This window comes from Saccostrea cucullata, unplaced genomic scaffold (assembly GCF_032062105.1).
Source record: "Saccostrea cucullata isolate Sc308-1 unplaced genomic scaffold, CSIRO_AGI_Scuc_v1 ctg1549, whole genome shotgun sequence".
Taxonomy (NCBI): Eukaryota; Metazoa; Mollusca; class Bivalvia; order Ostreida; family Ostreidae; genus Saccostrea; species Saccostrea cuccullata.
The window spans coordinates 35,442-60,297 of NW_026923746.1; the positions used below are offsets into that span (position 1 = coordinate 35,442).

At 33.5% G+C, this 24,856-nt stretch overlaps 1 long non-coding RNA gene across 1 annotated transcript; it reads left to right on the forward strand.

Moving 5' to 3' along the window:
* The first annotated feature begins 1,910 nt into the window (after nt 1-1,910).
* LOC134264806 (uncharacterized) lies at nt 1,911-5,736 on the forward strand. Its single transcript, XR_009991620.1, has 3 exons — nt 1,911-1,976; nt 2,078-2,198; nt 5,529-5,736. It is a non-coding gene; the product is annotated as an uncharacterized LOC134264806 (long non-coding RNA).
* The last annotated feature ends 19,120 nt before the right edge of the window (nt 5,737-24,856 follow it).

Genomic DNA, 24,856 nt, shown 5'->3' on the forward strand with positions numbered 1-24,856 from the left:
AGCATGAAAAGGGCCCTATGGCATTTTTGCTAAAACAGAGAAATAACGTCATAAAGATGTGACGTTTCAGACTGACGTTGAACTTCGACGCAGATTTTTTTAAACCATGTGTTTTGACGTTTGACGCATCCAGAGTTTCTATCAATGTTTCCAACATGTGGAATTTTTTTTCATTTATAAATTACTTTAATCAATATCTGAATCTCCCAATTCATTGATTTTAATAGATATACTGTAAAATCACATATTTTCGTGGGGTCAAATTTTCGTGGTTTGAGGAAAATCTCTTGGTTCGTGGGGATTTGATTTCGTGGATCAAGAATTAATGAGTACTCGTGTATGTATCATTTTACATTTCGTGTTGGATATGAATTCGTGGGTCTCTTCATGCATCGAAAATAACGAAAATTAAACCCCCACGAAAATTTGTGATTTCACAGTAATTACATTTAATAACTTTGTCTTTTAAACCAGAGGCCATAAAATTCGTAAAGGCGTAGCATCCCTCAAGTTTGATAACTTATGCCTTGTTCACACGACGAGTTTAATTCGCAGTAAATTAATGCGAAGTAAACTAATGCGAATCAAAATAATGCGAATTAAAATGCGTTCACACGACAGCTAATGCGAAGTAAACTAATGCGAATTTTAAAAATTCTAATTCTACGGCCAGGCGTCAGTAAGGCTATTATGACGTCATTTGCAAATCACGTCACCTTATGCAGAAGCAGATGCATTTGACATGTTACAGTGTCTGCACACATATTTTAGTGATTAACACAATTTTCCTTAGTTTTTCACTCAAAAATAGCACAAATACTTCAAGCTGACTACGCACATGTGGCATTTTTGCCATTACGCATGCCTCAAAATTTAATTCGAATTAGCTTCGCTTGGCGTTCACACGGAGCTAATGCGAAGTAATTTAATGCGCAGTAAACTAATCCGAATTAAACTAATTCGCATTAAAGTCTCCCTGTGAACGCTAAGCGAAGCTAATTCGCAGTAAACTTACGTTTAATTCGTTAATATCATTGCTTGTATCTGTTACATAATATGCTTAATTCTTTTGTACAGTCATGACAGTTTTGATCGGTTGCGACCTCTCATTTACCCCGGAACTGACGTTGTCCTCCTGTGTCATTCGATTGATTATAAAAGTAACCTTAGTAACGTGACAGAAAGGGTTTTGCCCGAAGTAAGGCATCATTTACCCGATGTACCTATCGTGTTTGTCCTTTGTAAAACAGGTATATTATTTGTCTATCATCATGTAACAATCGTATCTATTTAAGAAATAAGGTATCATTTTTAAACATCTATCAGGATATAAATACGGGTTGGTCACGAGATTAAATTCCATAAAGCCCACCCGTATTTATAGCCCGATAGATGTTTTAAAATGATACCTTATTACTTATATTTACATTTGTGACTTATTCATACTTTATATTTGCCTGATTGTGACTTTTAACGTGTGAAATGCGTTATTTTTCAAACCCAACGGCATGTATGTAATCCACTGAACGCGCGTCGACCCTTTATGACGTCACTGAGAAATTACGTCAAACGATTATCCATACGCACATCTTTGACCTCTTGACCCCGTACCTGTATTTATACAGATATAGATACACATTGCTTTCAATAGTGTTAGATAAAGGAAAACATTTGCAAATGTAAATATTTGTAAATAAAAAAGATAAGAAAGGTCCTACTGTTTTGAGTCTACACGGCAATCTCGTTAATGAAAACCTAGATTAATACCAATTTGAAATTGCTTAATGAAAACCTTGAAGCAATGTTATGTACAATATTCGCGATTTTTCTATGTAGATCTGAGGTCAGAAGGTTCTGGACATCATGATCTTATCACGACAGAGGAAGGAATAAATATGGCTAAGAGTATCGGTGCTTCATACTGTGAAACAAGCTCTTACGATCTAACAGGGGTCGAAGAATGTTTTTCTTTGGCAGTACGTCTGTGTTTTTCTTCTTCGCCTGTGCTTTACGCTTCTAAATTATAACAAAATAATTGATCTGGAAAATATGTTATAGATTAAATACTTATTAACAGATTAGACTATCCATTGGTTTCAAAGAGAGTAAAAAGACGAAAGCTGCTTCAGGGATTGTTGGACGATTATTTAAACGGAAGAATAAGTCTCTCCCCACTGAACTTCTCCTGCCCTCTGCCGGTAAGTCCCTTTATTGCCATATGCTGATAAGTAGCATCCAGTCATCAACTTTTACAATGAAGGGATTGTAAATGTTGTAACAAGGTCAATTCTTGTCATACTTTTACTAGAATCCAACACCAATCAATAATGTGAGGTCAAGAGTATGCAAATGCATGTAATGGTTCAATAGATATTCGCCATTTTAAATGAAAAATGTGAAAGATAAAGATCAGAGATTAATCTGAGAAAGCTTCAAGAAGAGAGAATATAAACACATACGAGACCCTGGAATTTCCAGAGGTGGGAAAAAGTATGCCTCCCCTTTCGACCTGTCACACATTCAGTACTGTATAAAAACAAAGACCTAGCAATTTGTTAGAAACAAGTAAGCCAAAATACGCCCCACTGAGTTTTACCCTCAGAAATTTAAGTAGTATTTTTTTTAATAATTAAGGGGACTGAACGTGCGGCTCTCAGAAAAAAATGTACAAAAAGATTTAAAAGTGCATGGAAAAAGATGTGAAGTTCAAATTTTCTGTATAATATCGCGACTTATACATATTTTAATAGCATTTTACACAAAAAAATATATTAAAAATTTGATTTTATCTAAAAGTTATTGAAATTTTAAATTTTTTTTGGATGGGTTTCATTGACATTCTCACAAATTTTACTTTTATGTTCCTCTGTTATTATGCAAGACTGAAGCCAAGTCAACTGAGCTAGTTTTTTGATGGATTAAAATTAAAATAACAACAGTAGTGAAAGTGAAAAAATGTCATTTATTGAAGTAAATAACGCAAAACAAAATACCGGTATAAACATATTATAAGAGGAGCAAACAAGACTAGAAAAAACTTCGAAAGAATACAAAAATCTTTGGTATCATATTATGCAATCTGACCCCCTAAAATTAGGTAATTGATCCCGATCTAAACAGTTTCTAAACATGAAACAACTTTACAATAATTACCAAATACAAACATGTTACCTCAGAAATAAATTATAACAAATAAAACAGATACAGTTCATATAACTCTGTCACATAAAGAATTTTATTATTGTAATAATAATAACATTTATTCTTAATACTTAAAATGATTGGCAATCTTGTTGTGTATAAATGAAAAATATAAAAACTTGAATCTAAAAAAAAAATATATAAAGAGTAGAAATGTTAGAAAGCAAAATTCCTTCACATGTATCGTCATTCCGCGCTGAACGAAACGTACACAGTTTTTGTATGTTTTGCTTTCGAACATTATTTTCTGGATTATAGTTTTAATAATTTTTATTTATACATAATAAGATTGCCACTTTTCCTAAGTATTAAGCATAAAATTAAGAATTAAATTTTGTGGAAGTGCAAGGATTTGTCAATCTAACCCGTCTAAAAATTTGAAGTTTTAATAACTTCCAGAGCAAATAAGAATTTTTTTATCATATTTATGTTCCTTAGTTCTCCTGCCATACGACTGAGCATGGTTTTTGTTAAAAGCAGACAAAAACAAATAACATCATGTAGAAGTGAAATATGTCATCTATGAAAGGAAATGACGGAAAAGTAAATCGCAGTTAACAAAATGGGGGTAAGAAAAAGGATTGATTTATTGATTGTATATTGTTTAACGTCCCTCTTGAGAATTTTTCACTCATATGGAGACGTCACCGTATGCCGGTGAAGGGCTTCAAATTTAGACCTAAACTCGGCTATCAGGGCCATTAAGCAGTGAGGGTTCTTTATCGTGCCAGCGCCTACCGTGACACGGGACCTACGTTTTTAAGGTCGTCTCCGAAAGACCCGTGACTTTCACTTCTAGTGCCGAGCGCTTGGCGAAGGAACAGTCATTACCTTTGTTTACGTCTTCAAGGTATGACGCGGCGCCGCGAACGAGAATCGAACCCGGGCCTCCCGATCACGAAGCGAACGCTCTACCACTAGGCTACCGTGACCGGTAGGTAAGAAAAAGTAAGATTCAAATATAGAGTAGTACATGTACACCTCGCAGGCAAAATATTACACAATCTGACCCCAGCACCATAATGACATTGTAATACAATGTACCGGTATATAGGCAAAAGGGGGGTCAACCAGATTAGAATAGAAATTCAAACCCTGTAAATTTTTACAAGGTACAGTATACATATATTTTAAGTTGACCACATATAAACATCATAAGGTTTGAAGACATATAAAAAATATTCTAAACTGCTGCCTGCCATCAAAAAGGTGGGAAAACAAAATAACAGTCAATAACAAATCAATCAGCCTGCTTTAAAACGAAGACAGCTTTGCTTCCATCGCCGCTGAGGAAAACCCATAAATAAAAAGCAACACTTGTAAAATCACATGGAAATCTGCAGTCTGCCGCAAAATTGCAAGGTACACAAAATGAATGTCGGACTCATTCTCATTAACCCTATACATGAAATTGCCATTTATTACAATGTACAAAATTGTTACTAATGTTCAGTGAGAGCGTGTGCTAGAGAATGAATGCTCTAACCCATTCGAACACTATGAAAAAAGATGGGTAAAACATAACAACAAAAATGTCAACCTGAAAGTGTGGCAGATGGGATGGATGGTGGGTTCGAAAAATTCAGCAGTTCAAAAAACCATGCTTTCTCTTTTGGTAAACGATTCAATAATGATCACGTGACAGATAAGAGCTTTGCTGATTGGTTGAATCCATATTAGATATAGTAAAAGGGTAAAATTAGTTCAATAAAATGAACAGTATAGCTGCTTCGTTTAAAGCCATATAGAATACAGACACAGTTATATAATAACATTATTTAACAAGAACATGCCACATAAATGGAATTATCTGCAATTAATACGAAATACTCTTAACTGCTGCTTGCCATCAAAAAAAGTAGGAAAACAAAATACAGTAGCAAACAGCTACAATCCAATCAGAGATTGGATCCACCCACCCAAAGGTGTCTTGGCAGGAGATTCAAAATTCTTTAATAGGAAAAGCATTTAAACAATCTTAAAAAAATTATATACTCACTTCAAAAGACAATACAATAGCTATTGTAAACAAGAAAGATAAATGTCCTATAAGACTGAATGAAAACAATATTTTTCTTACAAAAACCAGACGACAATATAAAGGACAAAACATGAAGTAGTTTTAAAAAGTATTCAAAACACCTGTCGACGTCTGTAGTCAAATATCAACCAGACAGCAAAATGGGAATTTATAATCATGAACACTGATCTTGTTAACTGCAGGCAACTTCTGATCAGTCAACAAAGGTGTCAAACATTAAGTTCGAGTTCCGTATGTTTATCGGGTTTATTATATTATTTTATTATGTATTTTTATTTATTTCCAGTACATAGCATGGATGAAACTGGTCCAGAAAAAGAAAACGAATGTGAAGAAACAGACATAGCATCATTTCTAAGAAAAATTAACCTTGGTTGTCTCATAGATATTTTTGAACAAGAAAACATTACATTAAGCATCTTAAGAGAAATGACTCATGACGATTTGAAAGAGATAGGAGTAAAATCTTTTGGAAACCGTCACACACTTATAAAAGCGGCAAAGAAAGTAAAAGGTATAATCTTGCTTCACGAAGAGAAAGTACGTAATGATTTTTCTTCTTTCAACTTAACAAACTATTTTTTAATTTATTAGCTAATAAAGAGGCCAACAATGAAAAAGTCTTCAGTCCAATAAAAGTGGTACACTCTGTTGTCAATTTTGTGCAGAAGAAAGGTATTTTATTCTTTTACATGTAGGTCTTATTTCCATTGAAAACAGATACAATTCGAGCATTTTAATGGTAATAATGAACGACAATTGCGGAATATTAATTCTATGTTTCAAATATATTATTTCAGTAACAAAGAAAACAAATAACGATGATCAAATGGAAAAAGCAATTTCGAGAGAGTACGTCAATCTGGCCTCAAAAGCTACTGAAATAGACACTGAAGATGAACGGCAAGGTATTTTAATCAGTACAGAGAGCGGGTTTAGGAGTGAATGAAACACCTCATAAGGATTAACTGAAAATGTAAATTCTACATATTCTTCACATTGTATAGTAATGACATGCCAATATCATTCGCCAAAAATCATGCAGAATAAATATTGGAAAATAGTAGGACAGTTTTAACACAACTGAAAACTTCTTATAATCTAACAAAGTTATCAAAAGTTAAATAAGGTCACCATTCAGATAAACGTATTATGTGCTGTGAAAGAAATCAACAATACAACGTTCCATGTCCGAGGGTTGATCCAAAAGTTATGTCACTACTTCGGCAAAATTATAAACGATGAAAGCTACATTTATTTCAAATCAGACCTGAAAATTTCAATTCAAAATAATTGATACTTTTTAAGATATCGGATTATATGTAACGTGCGATTCTGGTAGTCGCTGCACCTAAATAACGTCATAATTATGACGGATACGCACCGTCATACACTTTCAACGCTTCTCTACGTTTCATTAAATAAAAATCTGAGATTTTAAACACATTCACAAACTTCAATTTTTAAAGAATTCATGTTACCACTCGTACGCTCACTTTTTTATCATTAATTCCTGTGTAAATTTTATTAAGAGTAGCATTAGATAAACTTATAATTTCACATTTCAATTTAACCGCCTGTCTTTTTTGACAACGTCACACGCCATTGAAATTTTCCGTCCACCCTCCCTTCTTTCGGTTTTCTTGTCATCTGCTGAGCATTCAAAAACCCATCAACTATCCAAAATCGGTAAAACCATGCATCTTAAAAAAAACTCTTTTATTTACTTCCTTTCCTCTGTGAGACTTGTGAATAAGCCTAACTGTTTCTACTGCCGATTTCCCTATTTTAAAGCAAAAAAAATGCATTACAGTTTGTTGTCACTAATGTGGCGATTTTCTTCCATCACAACATTTCCGTTAAACAATGCAACAGAGTAAAACAACCATGTGTATGATAAAAATAGCAATGGTGTCATTAAATTTTGAGCTATAAAGACCAAAAAATAATGTAATTTTTGTCTTTTTAAAATATTGGGCGATGAGGTGCTTTGTAAAGATGCCTATAGTTAATGTGTTTGTTTTTTTTTCATTCTTAAAAAGTACACTTTAATTCGTGATGTTTGGTTTTGACGCGGCAACACCCCCTATGTTCTATGTTTTAAACGTTTATAAAATAAATTCATTTAAACATTCTTAGATGAAAATTTCAATCATGAATGTTCATCTGATTTATATTTGTGAATCTTTTGGTATATTGTATTCGATAATATGACGCCAAATATTAAAGATATGGACACTATGACATTACTTTTGGATCAACCCTCGTACAATTTATAAATATATATGCAATCTACTTTTAAAAGAAGATGTATTTATAAAGCAATGTAGAACACAACTTTGTTCGGATGTCCTGATATTCCTGTCAAGAAATCTTATAACTCTGCCGATTAAGAAGAATGAACAGTTTAGATAATGTTGAAAAGTTTTCTGTAAGTGGCAGTGTGAGTAAATGTTTTTATCAATAGAGAAAAGTGATCAGTAACTATCTGTGGTTGATAAAAGATGATTGTACATATTTTTAACCTAAGATACATTATTTTCCCTTTTTGTGTGATTTTAAATATCACTTACATTTATTTATCCATTTTTTAATGCAGTAGTGCCACTGGTTACAATTCATCCAAGAGGGGAAATTAGCATTGGAGTAGGTGGAACAATTCAATTACGTTTACGCCTCAATATAAAAGAGAACTTTAAGGTATCATGGAAATATGGCCATCAAAACACTGATGTTGGTAAAATCTTAAAGACAGAAGATTTAAAATATGCAGGGAGTCAGTCAACGGTATTGCAAATAAACAACACGGATAAAAGCGACGAGGGAACATATCAGGCACTTGTCACCAATGCTGCAGGAACTGGAGAAAGTTCTCCAGTTTTTATTAAAATCATTGGAGGTATTACATAACAACAAATATAAAGATATCTAGTTTATATTAATGAAAAAAGTTTGAAATAAGTAAGAGGCACGGGGATCAGTAAAAATACGTAGATATTTATAATTCTCCATATTATATCAAAATGTTCTTACAAAAAAAAAAAAAGAAAATTAAAAACATTTTTCTATGTAAAAACAATTTTTTTTATCGGCATGTGATGTTTATGCCGATTCCAATTGATTAAATAGAACTAATATTAGCCAAATTTAAAGCAACATGTTTTATCACCACGGAACAGGTTATCAACATATATCAAAAACAACGTCGAGAAAGTTTCTTGTCTTTCCTTTTATACACAGTTTGTAGCGCCTTCCCCATTCATAAAACTTAACTATAACACTTGACACCTAGTTTGCTAACAATTATTGAAGTACGCTAAATAAGATTGTTGACATCATTGTTTTCAAATTCTTAACCATGTAATTCTGCTTTCACAAGTTCTGCAACAGTGAAGCGCAAACCACGTTTTATTACCATGACTTTCTTAACTCTTTTGACAAGATTTTTAATTATAATATGTTTCTTTGTAGACCGTCATTGATTGATTCAAAGTCTCTATTCCTCAAAAAATTGTCTTTTACATTATAATCAAGTGCACGGCTCATTTTATACAGTATTTTTTTTGTTCCTCTAGTATTTTTAAAGTTTTGAGATTTCCTGACTTCAGAACAAACTTTTATTGTTGATCACTGGCCCGTGACGTCCTTCGACGTTATGGTTTTTTTTTTTTTTTTTTTTTTTTTTTTTTTTTGCTTTTTTTTAATCAAGTACGTATATCTGTCTTTAGAAATTAATATCATTTAAACATAGCAATGTCTCACATTACATTTAAGCTCCTGAAGTAACAATGCAACAATATTAAATTAATATTAAATATTAAATTTAAGCATTTAAATTTTCTCTCGCTTAAGCACCACTCAGAAGTGGTATGGCGATAAACATTCCAAGAGAATAAATAATAAATAACTCAATTTTGACCCTGCTGTGTGACCGTTTTTTTTTTTGTTTTGTTGTTGCTGTGTTAGATCTTTGATGATTTTAATAAATATCACGACATATTTCATTTGTTTTTACTCGAAATATTTGAATCTGTTTTAAAATATGTTTACCAAAATCTGGTTATAATACAACGATAAATAAAAACGAACTACACCGTACACACTTTTTGAATAACCCTAGTTTTTCTTTGTTTAAATAAATCTACACTGACTAACTGTGTTGTAAATATATGAAAGGTATAATTAGTATTATATACTAGAAAGAAAAGCAGACAAGACTTAGTCTAAGACTATAGATATAACGTTACATGTAGATTTCATTATCATCCATTTTCCATTTATTTTATGTTTTTCTCTGAATGGGGACCTTGAATTAAGCTAACATACAGTATATTTCGTACTATTTCTATTTGTTTTCTTTCAGTGATAACTCTTTGAAAGTTAGTGGAGTTGATTCTTGATAATTCTACCGGAATGTAAATCAGGCACATCAATAGGTTAGGCGCTGAGGCCTAATTAAAACGCAACGCATGCAATTCTCGTTCGGCTGTCTTTGTGTCAGTGTGCGATAGCTATTAAAATTGACATTGGAGGAATTTAAATCTATCATTTTATATTTTTAAAATCGTGATTGTAGATTAACGACTGTTGTGTATGTAATCATAACCTTGCACCGACCAAGTCCAGGGCGTGTAAAACAAATATTCCTCAAACTTTTTTTCGTGCACATTTTTTTGAAATTATACCGAAATAGCTGTCCAATTATCCCGTATACTTTCTAGCAGGTTTAATGGATTAACCGTTTGAACCGTTTTGTAATCAAAGTAAATACTTTGATCGACCATAATTGTCACCTATGACGTCAGAACAACACTAGCGATCAAAATATTTAGATTGAAATGCATAATAAAGTCAATTATACAAAATAAGCGTAAGATTTAGCGAAACAATACTTGTACATGTAGTGATAACTCATCCGTAATTTACCTTGAGATAGTCGAGAACCATTTCCTAATGTTTGAAAGCCAGTAGTACATTGCACAAAAGTCAAATGTTATTATTTTCTTTCTTTCATAATTTAGAATTGGATCCAAATATGATATCAGAAGATGAGAGCAACTTTCTTCGATTGTATATTTTATGCCAAAGATACGGTACGGAAGCCGTCCATATCCTCTTCAACTATACAATTCCCCCATCTACTCTAAAAGAGCATTTGGATATTCATGAAGGTGTCATAAAAAAGAAGTGTTCATTTGCCCAATCCCAAATAGATATCATTTATCCAGGTAGGGTTTTTATATTTCAGTTTATATAAATTTTTGAACAATGAAAATTGACTGTATTAAACGTTCGATTGAAAATTTAGAAAGCATTCCTGAAAAACCTAGTACAAACATTTACACTCCGATGAAAATTTCAGGATACAGCAGATAAACAATGTGACGTAGCCGAGTTTACAGCTGTGAAATTTATCTGCAATGCAAAATTAATTATAAAACTAAAGTTCTTATTTTAAAAGAAATGTTTTGATTCAAACGTATTCCTCCTATGGTGCACAATATATTAAGGGAAAGCTAAATGAATCAGAGAGTGCTATTCAGATAAAATGAATGCTACATTTCAAAATGTATGAAGGGCGTTCAATATTTTTGTCAAACCAAAATAACAGCAACAAAAACAAAATGGAAATTTAGATTATTTATTGCATTCCCTCAATTAATATTCCTAAGAATTAATATAGAGTTTGGGTCGTTTAATTCACTCAAGAGCCACTCTACTTGTTAAAAGTTTTTGTGATACACGCCCTTGGGTAACAACCCTACTCAGACTTGAAAATTGGTGATACCTCCCTTTTAAACAATTCATAATTGTATTTTAAAAACAATAAGGGAACAAAAAATATTGAACGCCCCTCGTTTCATGCTCTACAAAGAAAATATAGATGCCATTCTATTGCTATTGTATTACATTTAAATTAATAAAGTCTAATAAATGATTTAGTTGATCCTATTCCGGTGACATCTACCAATTTTGACATCACCATTATGTATTCCCTACTTCGAAATACAACAAACCTAGCGCCAAAAAATAAGTGGAATAAAAAAATTACGCCAAATGACACCCTACCGGTTCATGACCTCGAGAGAATCAAATCATACAGAAATGAACTTGCCCATCCTCAAGGTCCAAAGAATTGAAATCGACAAAAGAGGAATTTAACATCAAATGGCAGGAATTAGAGAAAGTAGGTACATGTATTGTAATGAAATAGAATAATCATAGTGGATTGAAATGCCTTTGAAATCGTCCAATAGAATAATTTTATATTTAACCAATCAACTTTTATATTACAGCAAATCAGAGATCCCTAATTACATGTATTAACCAATCATTAGTAATTAGGAAAGGTATAAATAGAGACACTCAAGAAGTATACGGTTTCTTGGTCGTCACTAATCGCTTGAGTAACACTTCTTGGGATAGATTCTTGGGCTGTGTCGGGAAACAACAGAATTGTTCGTTAGACCACTCAGCTCAGGAATCTAGTTCCTTAGTAGTGTCTCAGTGACTAGTTTCTTGGTGACTTCATTTATATTGTGTCTTGGTGACTTCATTTATACTTTGTCTTGTTGACTTTTAATAAAGGTGTCTCTTTGACTTGCTAAGGTGTGTTTTTGGGTAGTCTGCAGCAACAGAGATGGGTTAATTTTGTATTTGACTATTGGTTTGCCCCACAATCAACAATCAATAGAACAAATATGACGACCCAAATCGTGCGGATCATGCACTGGGTAGGTCACAAGTGCATGAACGTCACCGATACAATAATGAATCAAATTCAATCAATTATTAATCAATTAAATCAATCAATTCAAATATCAATCAAGTCAATTATTAATCAATCAATCAATTCAAATACCAATCAAGTCAATAAACAATGGAATGAGCGTAAGAATATGTGTTGCACTCGTCCAATTGCGTTGAGGTGCGACGGAATACGTAAACACTATTAATTCCAACCTCGAAAAGGCTGAAGTGGACGCTTTGGTATTGGTAAAATAGAGACTTCATCACCGCGACTTTGGTTGATGCGGAAGCTGTACCCAACAGACAGTTAATGCAGAATACGCAATCACAGAGAATTTACTAATGCAACACAAGTAGATGAAGAAGCTGGACCAAGCAGGGCACCATTTAGGATTATTGGAGCACACAATTATCGCTATTATAGGCTCTTGTGGATGCAGGACCAAGCAGGCAGACTTCAGCTACAATGACATAACAAGAACAGCAGTATTTGTTCTAAAAATAAGAGGAGGGTGGGTGGGAAAAATTAAAACATTGCAACAATTCAACTTCATTAAATTTTCCATGACCTTACCGTTTTATCAATTCATCGAGAAAGGAAGAGGAGGAATCAACTAATGTTAGAATACGTACGTCTATATATGCGATGGACCTAAATTATCCGAAATGATAGGTTGCGACTAAGGGTGAATATAAATATTTATATCTAAAAGGACTTTAGATATCCTAAATGGAGGGGCATAGGGTTACTGAAATAAACTCACTTATCCGAGACCAGGCTCGTATAAGTGGTGATAGTTCATGAATTGGATATTAAACGTTATTCTGAAAAAGAACCCCCTCCCCCCCCCCCCACTCCATGTTTGACCTATTACCTCTTACAAAGTTATTACCGCTTTCACAAGAAACGATTGTTATCGCTACTCTTCCCAAAGCGTAAATCATAGAGATGCAGAAACGTCACATGTTTTTGACTACTTGAAGGGACATTCCAATCTTTTCAATGCGAAATGATTTCTTGAGCCTTTATAAAGTTATCGCCTCTGAGTATTTTTGGTGTTTACACATAATGAACCTTTTTTCCTAAATGACAAGTCGTAAAGACAGTAGACCAACTGCAATACATTCTAAGACTTTTGACCTTGAAATTTATTTGATGGTCAAAGGACAAGGTCAATTAAAATATCAATAGCTCTTATATCCTTCAACAGTTGCTATATATCTTTGCATCTTTAATATGCATTCTTAAACTATTTCAAATATTTCATTCGTGTCCCCTAAAAGTTAGTGCCTCTTTGGGCAAAAAAAATTGTTATTGCTTCTTCTAAAAAAAAACGCAAACCATACAGATATAAAACCCTCTACAATGTCTTTGACTAATTTAGTACACTCTTCAATCTATTCAGCGCGAAAGAATTCACAAACTCCTGTGAGTAGTTATAGCCCCTGACAGTTTTTTTTATGTTTACGAATATTTTTTTTAAGTAACAAGTCGTAAAGATATTGGGTCAACTGCATAAGATCTGTTGATCTTGAAATTAAGGTCAAGGTCAAAGGTCAAAGACATTTGAAGCTATACAATTTGGAAATATAAGCTTGAAATTACCTTATTTTTTTTTTATATTTGACATTGACCTTTAACCTTCACACTTACTCAAGAGTAAAAACAGACACATTCATTTACATAAATTAAGCTTCAAATGAACTTAAGAGGATTTTTGAATGACCTTGACCTTTGACCCCTTGACCCAAAGGTCATGATCAAGTTAAAGTTTGTAGAGGTATTTACACATCTATCACTTTATCAAATGCTAAAATTTTATCTTTTACCCCCGCCCCTTTCTCTTAAAAAAAGCAATGGCGACGTAGGAAAAAATCTTATATTTTTGGCTATTTCTTCAGTTGCTGTTAATAGCATTCGATTTTCCTGCTCTAGTACAACATTTTTTATACTATGAATTCTTGCTTTCTTTAGTATGTGAAATTTATTTCAAGGATGTATTCACTTAGCTGCAGATCTGTAGCGTTATGGTTTTATATATTTGTCTTTGACCATATGGTCAAATACAAATATATAAAACCATAACGCTACAGATCTGCAGCTAGTATTCACTATGACGACAAAGAATTGGCCTATAGGAGAGAACAATTTCCTGCTAAAAGTGACATTTGCAAATTAATCTTTTTTTTTGTACCGTATATATGTCTAAATTTTTCAAATTTGTATTTTATACCTAAATTTTATTATTTACAACTTTACAATAAGCCTTCAAAGTTCATTTTTGCATGAATTTTGGACTAGAAGTCCTTCAGGGCAGACCTGCCCCAAAATAAAATTGTAATATTTCAAGATGCGGGGATGTAAGGAATACATTAAGAAAGGATTGTTTTGAGGAGTACTCCCAGCCCTTTGGTCGAAATTCAAAAACTATAAAAAGTAAGGAAACCCGTTTTTGAAAATCTGCTTCAAATTTATATCTTTCTTATATTCAGACTATCTCAGACTCAGCCTAGTTGATATATGCGCTGGTTTTTACATCATGGAATTTTTTTTTTAAAGTCGGGGGTTCGAATCCACCTTGTACCATATTTTTAAAATTCGCCTTTTCAAAGCTTATTTTAATTTTTTAAAGACTAGTGTATTTTCCTTCAATTATCTATCCTTTATGCATGCCCATTCTTGATAAAAAGAAACACTAAAGAGATATCAAATCGTAAAAATTCAATGTACAATTGTCAGTCATGCGGAACAAACCTCAGTATAAGCACACTCTCTCCGAGGACAAGAATAACTCACTGTGAGTTACTCGATAAGGTATTCTTGGCGGCATTGAGCTGCGGTGAATTTCAATTGTATTTATTCCTTAAAACATTTTTGTGACGTCATCTTTTGTTAAACCTGGTTCAATAAATTTGTTATTGTCCTGCACCCCGTCCAATAAGTTACCTGTAGGTGTCCAATAAGATTCAACTTATTGGACAGGTACAGGTAACGTTAAAATGAGAACAAAGGGCGAGGCAAATAAATAAGCATCACGTAAAAGGCAATGACAAATCAAACAATTTAATATGAACAATGTAGGAAATTAGTAGCGTTAAATGTTAATATTTCACAAATAATCCTATTGAAAATGGCACAAATAATCCAGTGAATTGAATGTCTCAGATTCATTATTGTAAACGCATCCGTGGCTCCGATTATAAATTTCCTAAATTTACCGTTCATTGCTATATAATAGATTCATTTCACAATTATTGATTCACATATATAGAATCCAATGGACACAGAAGATGAATGAGAAGCATGTGTTTTCTTGCACACAACCTTGGGCTTTTTGTTTATTGAAATATCCATTTTTCCGCATTTAGCACAAAATTTAGCTCACGAAATTCCAACGGAATCTGTAATTTCGTCCGGTGATTTATGACCATTTGTCCAACTAGTCCTGCGTCGTTTAATCGAGTATCTGTCGTTTTAAGGAGTGGCTGGTGTAAAATCCTTCCGAGTTCGAAGCCTGCTCACAAAAGAGAATTGCATTTTTTAAAAATACATCAGGAATAATCTCCCAACACTCTAAAAAAAGTTTTACTTGTTGTTTTTAAAATAAGATATTAGATTAAGAAAAACTAGTAATTATTAGTAATCCATTTAGTCAGAATAGCAAGTAAATGACTATCATAGTTAGTAATTGTAAACATGATTAGTAATAAGGATGAATTCATTTACTTATAAAATGATTTACTAAGTATCAATAGAATTACTTAAATTATAGGAATTGTATTACTTTAAGTTAGTAATGAACTACTCATTTTTGTTAAATTATTATTACTTGATTTAGAGATAATATGCTTTCTATTTACTAAATTTTATGAATTATTACTAAGTAAATGTAATTCTGAAATTAATCAAAATCTAGAATATTATTACTCAAAAGAATACTAAGTAAATGAAATACTTATCATATTTACTAAAATCGACATTATTTATTAGAAACACTGCAAGGTACCGACCCTCTGACATGTGAGTACTACTCACAGATTTCTTTATTTGAGTTCCCTAATTTGGCCCTCTGAATAGTTTAATAGAAGAAATCTACTTATGATGGAAACAATTATATTTTCTATTTCTTTTGCCAATTTCTTTGTAATTATTTTATTATATATAACAATAAAACATTTGATTCCAAATTCGAAAGCCTTATAAATTGAATAAGTTGTATCTTTTTAAGGACCATTTTAAAAATGGTTAAACATTTCAAGTACTTAATTTCGCATTTTTATTAGTGTGACTTTTTTTTCACATGAAGGTATATTTAGAAGAAAGATAACTCCTCCTCACAGACAATTAATGATTAGACTACCATATTTAAGTAAATACTGATCTGAATTCTCCTTGATTTAGTAAATAAATTTTTGTTTTAAGTAAATTAATTAATACAATTCAAACAAGATGTGTTTGTGAAACACCTATGCCCCTGTATGGTAACATAGCAAAGGTTAAACTTTTCTTATATGCAAATTTAAATTATTGGGATTTCTTGATATCTCCAAGGTCAAAAGGTCAAGGTTATTGGTATCTAATGAAAGGTCTTGCCACAAAAAATACATTTGTGAAATGTGGAAACACTTGCCTCAACCCTTCAGAAGTTATGGTCAAGGTTACCAATTTTGAAATGTAGGTCAAACTCCAAGGTCAAGGACAAAGGGACAGATTTGGTGGTACCCTAAGAAAGGTCTTGTCACAAGGATGAACTATGTAAAGTATGAATGCACTAACCCTAATCCTTTTAAAGATACAGTCAAGGTTTGCTTTTTAAAAGTGGGTCAAACTCCAAGGTCAAGGTCAAAGGGTCAAAGTTCTTGGTATCCTATGAATGGTCTTCTCAAAATGATTACATATATGTAAGTATGAAAACACTATTCCTTACCGTTCAAAAGTTATGGCCAAGGTTAAAGTTTTTTTTCACAAGGATGGAAATCTCCAGGGCCATGGTCAAAATTTCATAGTTGTTGGTATTCAATGAATGTTCTTAGCTTTCAACAAAAAATATATATGTGAAGTATAAATGTCCTGGTATTTACTGTTCAAAAGATTTGGATAAAGAATAAGTTTGGATTTTTTGTGTATAAGTGAGTCAAACTTTAAGGTCAAGGTAAAATTTGGTGATACTCAGAGAAAGGTCTTGTTACAAGGAATACACGTGTGAAATATGAAAGTCATAGCTCCACTAAATCAAAAGTTATGGGCAAGGTTAAAGTTTCTGCAGATAAACAGACAAACATAGGGACAGCTAGACAGACAGACGGACACGACAAAAATTATATACCCCCGAAACTTCGTTTACGGGGGCATTAAATTATTAATTATATAGTAAATAGTGGTAAAATGTAAGTAAAGACCAAGTAATATTATTACTTATATACGCAAATTTAAGTAAATATAAATTACTAAGTAAAACTTTTTAGTGTGTAAGTAAAACAATTCTTTAAAATACAAAAATCAAGTAAAACATTTGAATCTAGTAATTGACATATATTTCAGTAATTGATTTTAAATTTTAAGTAAATGCTTAGTAATTATCTATTACTTATCTTTGTTATTTCAAGTAAAAAATGACTACTAAGTAAAACTTTTTTAAGAGTGAATTTCATAGAAAATGCTTTAATAAACAGTTCTTTGAGTAAAATCCTTCAAATCCTATTGCTTTACAAAAATTACCTTTTAACGGGAACTGTTTCTTGCATATCCGGATTTCACAGTAAAACCTGAACTTGGGCATCTTGGTGTAATCAATAAATAGCATCGTCAAAACACCCGATTCTGAAGGTCTTTTTTTTCAAAATTAAAATGTACGTCTTCATCCGTGGTCATTGCGTTGTAAAATGAATAAATTGTAAAGAATTTAGTAGAACTGACTTTTACGCATGCGTAGCATATATAAAAAATGTCGCAAGGCGGATAAATAAGACTAAACAAAGTTAATTTTCATATTCATCGATATAAAACACCTTTCGATGATTCCTACTATTGATAAAGACAGAACAAAAACCAAAACTGGTTTTCTTTGGCCTAACTTGATGAACAGTGCCAGGTAGTCATCCAAGCAGAACGAGACCTTACCTGTGACTGTCCAATAAGTTAACAATGGAAGTGTTCGACAATGGTGAAATGTTTTAAGTAAGTTATAAGCCTCAAACTGACCATTATGTCAGATATTAGACTCTCCTCGGCGCTAACGCGCCTCGGGTCGTCTAATATCTGACATAATGGACAGTTTTCGGCTTATAACCATTACATAAATGGCAATTTGGCCATTAAATCTTTTTTGAATGAAAAGATCTATTCAATTATAATTGATTAATGATTTTAATACCAGTGTAAAATAGTTAATTATCCCTTATTCTAGCTCTTTAAAAGGGGGGGAGGGGGTGTTAGACGATATTTTTCGTTGAAACCGGGCTTTACACCATCACCGTATTTTTAGATATTTTTGAATGTCAATAAATGTTCCTTAACCTTTTTATATGTTTTAAGCATGATATGAAATTAAACATATATCATTAATTAAAAACTATGTTTTAGTTTTTGACCCCCTTGAAATTGGTGAAAAATTAAACCTTTTGTCATTTTTTTTGTCAGTGAACATATCCCCCCCCCCGTGAAACACAAAAAGCTATGGTCTATATCACCTGTATACAGGAATTTTTGTTTTTACGGGGGGGGGGGTGTTTTAAAAAAATATTTACTGTTTTCCGTTGATTTCTATAGTGAAAAACGTGAGTTTGTAGGGTTGTAGGGTTATCTCTCTTTCTTTTCCCAAATAAGTAATGTTTTATGGAAATTCATTTAAATATGACTATAAATATGGAAAACCATTCAAATATATTAACTTTTGAAAATTTACGTGGAGGTAGGCGGGAGAACAATATTATCGTTCTTAGTTCTTTCCCGTTTGAATGGAACGTTTTGAGCTATCTTTAGAACGTTGGTTGTCAAACAATGACACGCCCATTTCTTTAGAAAGGAAAAATCGGTCAGATGGCTCATTCGAATACCTGCAAAAAAGGTATTCCAAAAATATATTATCCAGCAAATTGACGGTCTACATAAACACAGAGTAAACACGTGTTCGACCAAAACATGTGTTATGGTAATTCCAATAAGCATGATATATTCATACTTATGTACAAATACATTGCAATACGTGTTTTACAGAAGCTGAAACTCTCGAAATCTCTCTTATAACTTTAAATATCTCCATTTTATTGAAACTCATGTTGCTTGTCGCAAATAGTGGGGTCTCTTAAAACATTATGACGAATATTTCTTGTCCATTTCTAAAGAAATGGGCGTGCCATTTTGTAATACTAGTAATTGACGTTCAAAACATGACTCAGAACGTTTTATCCAAACGAAAAATTTTACTTCAATGCGCTTCATTGTAGCGTCAACACAGTTGATCAATCTTACAAAGTCGAGAAAATGATCTTTGACTAACGTTGCTTATCTCCCTTAGCCTATGACGTCAAAAAGGCCCAGTCGCTGTTCAAGGCTATGTAATGTTTATAAACTATCATGTCATTTTGCAGCTTAATTTCAAGAAATATAACATAATCATTTTTTTTTTTTTATAAATTTCCTATTTGCAAAGTTTTAGCATGTTTTATCAGTCAAGTCATTTCTCATCGTTCGACATTTCGACCGATTGAGAGAAAGGATAAAAGCGATCGAAAGAGAGAAAGATGGGAGAGTGCGAATAAATTACTTTTATATGATGGGCATTTATTTACAATATAATTGTTTTTATAATCAAGAGTCAAACATGGTCAATGATTCAATTTTTCTGGACGATATAGACCCAGACAATGCGCTACCTATGTGTCAGATAGGTCGGGTCTGTAGCTCTTATGTTTTTCTTTTAAATGTGAAGTTAAACATAAAATTTTAATTGTGTTAATGTTTTATTCAATTAATTCAATTCTAATCATTGAGAGCGTTTATATATACAAGTATTCACTAATTCCTGTGCAACACTCTACCCCATCTCCTTTCTCTCACTCTGCCCCCCCCCCCCCCCCCCCGTGATTTTCGATTTTCCATTTTCAAACAAGAAAAGAAAGTCGTTGCCTTCGAAGAAAAAAAAATCAAGAAATATATCATGGCTTCAGTAAGTAAAAATACATCTGTGATGTATGAAAATAAGGATTTAAAGAATAGATATTTTTTTCTATTTAGTAAAGTTTTAAAAATATTGCAAACACCGTATATTTACATGTATTTTGACAATCTTCTCTCAAAGAGCAGTACCTATCAATGTGACTGTATTGTAAGAATCTCATTTACTTTGAGCTTAAAATTAATTCCTTCTTATTGATACTCGTAATAATGTATTGTCTTTCTGTACGAGAGTACGATCATTTTGTCATATACAGTAATACTAAGGGATTTTACAGCTATACCGATATTGCAGCAACATTTATGGACTTAAATACCACTGGTCCCCGTGTTTATTTTTGGAGTATACATAAGGGATATTCCCTACATACTTTAAAAAATTTCCTTTTATATTTTTATTGGCTTAATCAAATTTCAATTGTAAGTTGATATATGTTAATCTAAATGCATCATTCTATTCTTTGTTGCATTTCGCGGTATTTTCCTAGATTTAAAAAGGACATTTAATATTTTTTCTTCAAATGACGATGAAATCCTCTTTATTTTCTATTAAATATGGAAAATGGTATTAATTTGTTTATGCAAGGCCGTAACTAGGCTCTAATTTTTAGTGAGGCAAGGATGTTGGGCATGCATTCCTAGTCCCTGACGGTACAAGGGTAGTACCTTATGGCCAGTGATGGGGGTTTCCTGGGGGAAGGGGGGTCCTGAAACCTGGATATTAGAAAATAAAATGTTTAATCTTTTTTTAATTACGTTCTGAATCGACTAGTCGGCCGCATGGCATATTAATTAGAGTGTATGCTCTCGAGTCGCAGACTATGGAGTTGATCCTTACGTCGCGGGTTCGAATCCCACTGCGGGATGTAGAGACCGGTCCTTCGGATGAGACCGTATAAACAGAGGTCCTATGTAGGTGATGGCACAAAAAAATTCTCACTGTTTAATCATCTTCATTGACCCTGTAAACCCAGTACAAATTTAAAACTTGCAGCCCTCCACCGGCAAGTAGTGGTGTCTCAAAATGAATGAGAAATTTTTTGAAAGGATTTTAAACAATCGAACAATTTACAAAACAACATTTTGAATCATATATTACATGAATTCTAAATGAAAATGAGGCTTCTGGTGAAATGAATGATTTACAGAAATTGAGACAAAAGTTGAAAATATTATTTAATTTAGCATGAAGACACGCATAATTGATAAGTTCAATGCATGTAAATTTTTCACTTTTCATAAAACTCTAAAAAATTTAGTGAGGCATTTGCCTCACTTGCCTCAATGGTAGTTACGGCCTTGTTATGAAGTTTTGATTAAATAGACTAAGTTATCATAATTGGAGAGTGGAAGCGTAATTGTGATAGGATATTCATCAGGGTCATTTTTCGACAAGTTTTCAGTCGCTTTTATTTATTAACGACTTTTTCAAACTGAAATGAAGGAACTACAATATCATATAACTCATCTGAACACAGACACGCGTTTATATTCACAAATTAAAATATGAGTAACTTGATAAAAAAGGGTAGATTTACATTATGTCCAATGATCCTTTTGCATCAGTGGACCTTTTTGACGTCATAAAACCAAAAAAATCAAGAACGATAAGTGAGTAAGAAAAGTAACAAGTGGGATACTTTTTATCTTTATTTTACAGCAGAACAAAGGCCGGAAAATATAACTACTCGTAACTTAACTTTCTTTCATATGTAGCTTTGGGTTTAAAAAGTTTAACTATGGTGTTAATAATCGTTTTCTTCGACCTTTAATCCAAAGAGCTTACAGGCACAAAAAAATTCGGCATGCTGCAACTGCTCTGAAGTTTTTCTTACACACACGCTCTTTAGCTACAACGTTTCCTCGTCTTGGGGGAGAATAGGGTCCGCCTGCTTTACATCACACCCCAGCCTTTTGTCGATTAGGGATTTCATCCTTGCGTCAACTAACCCGAATTCAGCAAATTCTCCATTAGACTCATCGAGGAAATTCTTGTCGTGTACCCCGTTGTCCTTCTAAAATCGCAATAGTCCGCACAAAATCAAGAAGATTGATCTGGGTGGGTATTCTGTACCATCTTTATTACGGGCTTCCATTACAAATCGTGCTAACCACAAATTCATCTGTTCTGAAGTCATATGGTTAAGATCGGGAATGTCCGCTCCTCTACTTGCCCGTCATTTCTCAAATAGGTTCATTGCCAATTTTGTGTTTTTTTTTCGTATGTACATTTTCTTGGTCTTTTATCAGATTCTTAATATCCATATCACTCACCGGTTGAGCAACCCGACTTTCGCTTAAAGCAATGTCTTTCTTTTCGATTTCCATCGATGAGCTATTGTCATTGCCAGGCACAGGGGATAGGGAGAGGTCGATCAATCCTTCATATGCATTTTCGAATTCTATCATCTCACAAACTTGAGATAATGTTATATCATCGACTTCGTAGATTAGGAATTCATCAAAAGACAGCAAGTCTGCCAAGTCTAGCAAGTCAGAATCGCTGCCCAGCTCAAATTCTCCAAACGTGTCCTCATATTCCATCGCAATGCTACAGTTTTTGCGCGCTCTTTCAACTTTTATTTAAATATTACACAATTCAAGTAATCTGATTGGCCGAACAGTGATATACCTTTATCTGATTGGTTTGTTCAATCGAGGGATATACCGAGGCCCCGTGTCACAGCAGGTGTTGCACGATAAAGATCCCTCCCTGATCAAAAGCCGTAAGTGCCGAGCATAGACCTAAAGAACTATATGCGGTATATTGCATTTATTTGCCCCCACAAAAGTAAAATTTTGAAAACTTCCTGAAATGTGCTGAATTCAATAAATTGTATGAGAAATATAAATTAACAGAAAATATTAGAGTTTCAAAGCAGTGTATTCACAATTTTTGTTTTAATGACGTCACAAACAAGTCCGATTTTATATCATTTTTCAGAAAGAGGACAAAATGTGATACTTCTGGACTTTTCAAAGGCTTTTGACAAAGTCCCCCACCAACGTCTCCTACTGAAATTGGAGCACTACGGAGTGTCAGGCACCACTCTAGGCTGGATAAAGGACTTCCTAAGTCGGAGAACCCAATCAGTGGTACTGGATGGGCATACATCTTCACTTCTTCTTGGATGTCCTTTCCGGAGTGCCACAAGGAACTGTCCTGGGACCACTCCTTTTCCTAACCTACATAAATGACCTTCCTGAGTGCACCAAATCAGACGCCAGACTGTTTGCGGATGACTGTCTCGTATATCGACAGATCCGAAACCAGAGAGATGCAGACAAATTACAGAAAGATCTCACAGCCTTAGAAGGATGGGAAAAGAAGTGGCAGATGTGCTTCCATCCCGAAAAGTGCACAGTCATTCGGATCTCCAACAAAAGACAACCACTGCAAACATCATACACCCTGCATGGACATCAGCTGGAAGTGGTGGAGAGTGGGAAGTATCTTGGTGTTACCATCTCCAAAGACCTACAGTGGAACAACCATATACACACTAAGATAGGGAAAGCTACAAGAACTCTGGGCTTCCTGAGACGAAACCTTGGCCAGTGCACACCAACAGTTAAAGCAACAGCATACTGTACCATGATCAGACCATCGATCGAATATGCGTCACCAGTATGGGATCCCTACCAGACCAACTTAACAAAGGATCTAGAGCAGGTACAACGTAGAGCGGCCAGGTTCGTCTTTAATCAGTACACGGATACCTCCCCCGGGTGCGTAACATCTTTACTTGAACAACTAGAGTGGGACTCACTCCAGCATAGGAGAACAACACATCGACTAGTCCTATGCTTTAAAATAAGGAATCGCCTGGTGGACATCAACCCAGACAAGTATTATACACCCGGGGACAGAAGAACTAGAGGTAGCCATAGATACAGACAGCCTCGTGCCACCAAGGAGGTCTACAAGAATTCATTCTTCCCACGGTCGGTGAGAGACTGGAACCGCCTACCAGAGGAAATTACAGCAGCCCCTACTATACAGGAGTTCAGGACTGGACTAAACAGCGTCCCCTGGACCCAGCTGCAACCCTGGTAGACAAGACAGCCACATTGTATATAGTTTTAACCGTTTTTAAAGAGGAAGCCTCCTGTTTTTAGCCGAGCTGGAGTTATTAACACTCTGTATAGAGTTCAACTCCCTACCGAAAGAAGAAGAAAATAAACAAAATTTCAACAATTTTAGCTTTAAAAGAATGAATCGTTTAAACGTCCACATTTGGCCTCCCCCCAAATATTTACAAAAAAATAACTTTAAGATTTTCTTCATAATTTTGCCCCAACCTTTCCATTAAACATTGTAGTTTATTAATTTCAACTTAAAAATTTGCTTTCATAAACTGTAATTAGGTATTTTTTCTGATTAATAAAGCAGGGGTACATTGTTTACATCAATTACTCATAGACTTTAGGCCACACCCCCATTTTATAAGCCCATTTTTTATATGAGCGCATCGATGTTTCAATTTGCCGTTTTTATGGACAATGTAAAAAGTAATACTAATCATTTACATCCATGAAAGAAATTGAAACAATCGTGCGCTCATGTGTTATTTTCCCAAAAACCTCAAAATCACGGGTACTTGTCTCTATAGTAAAGCTACCTTGTTTACTTTATAGAGCGCAAGTTTGTTCAGGAACAATATCAATTGACATATTTCATTGATATT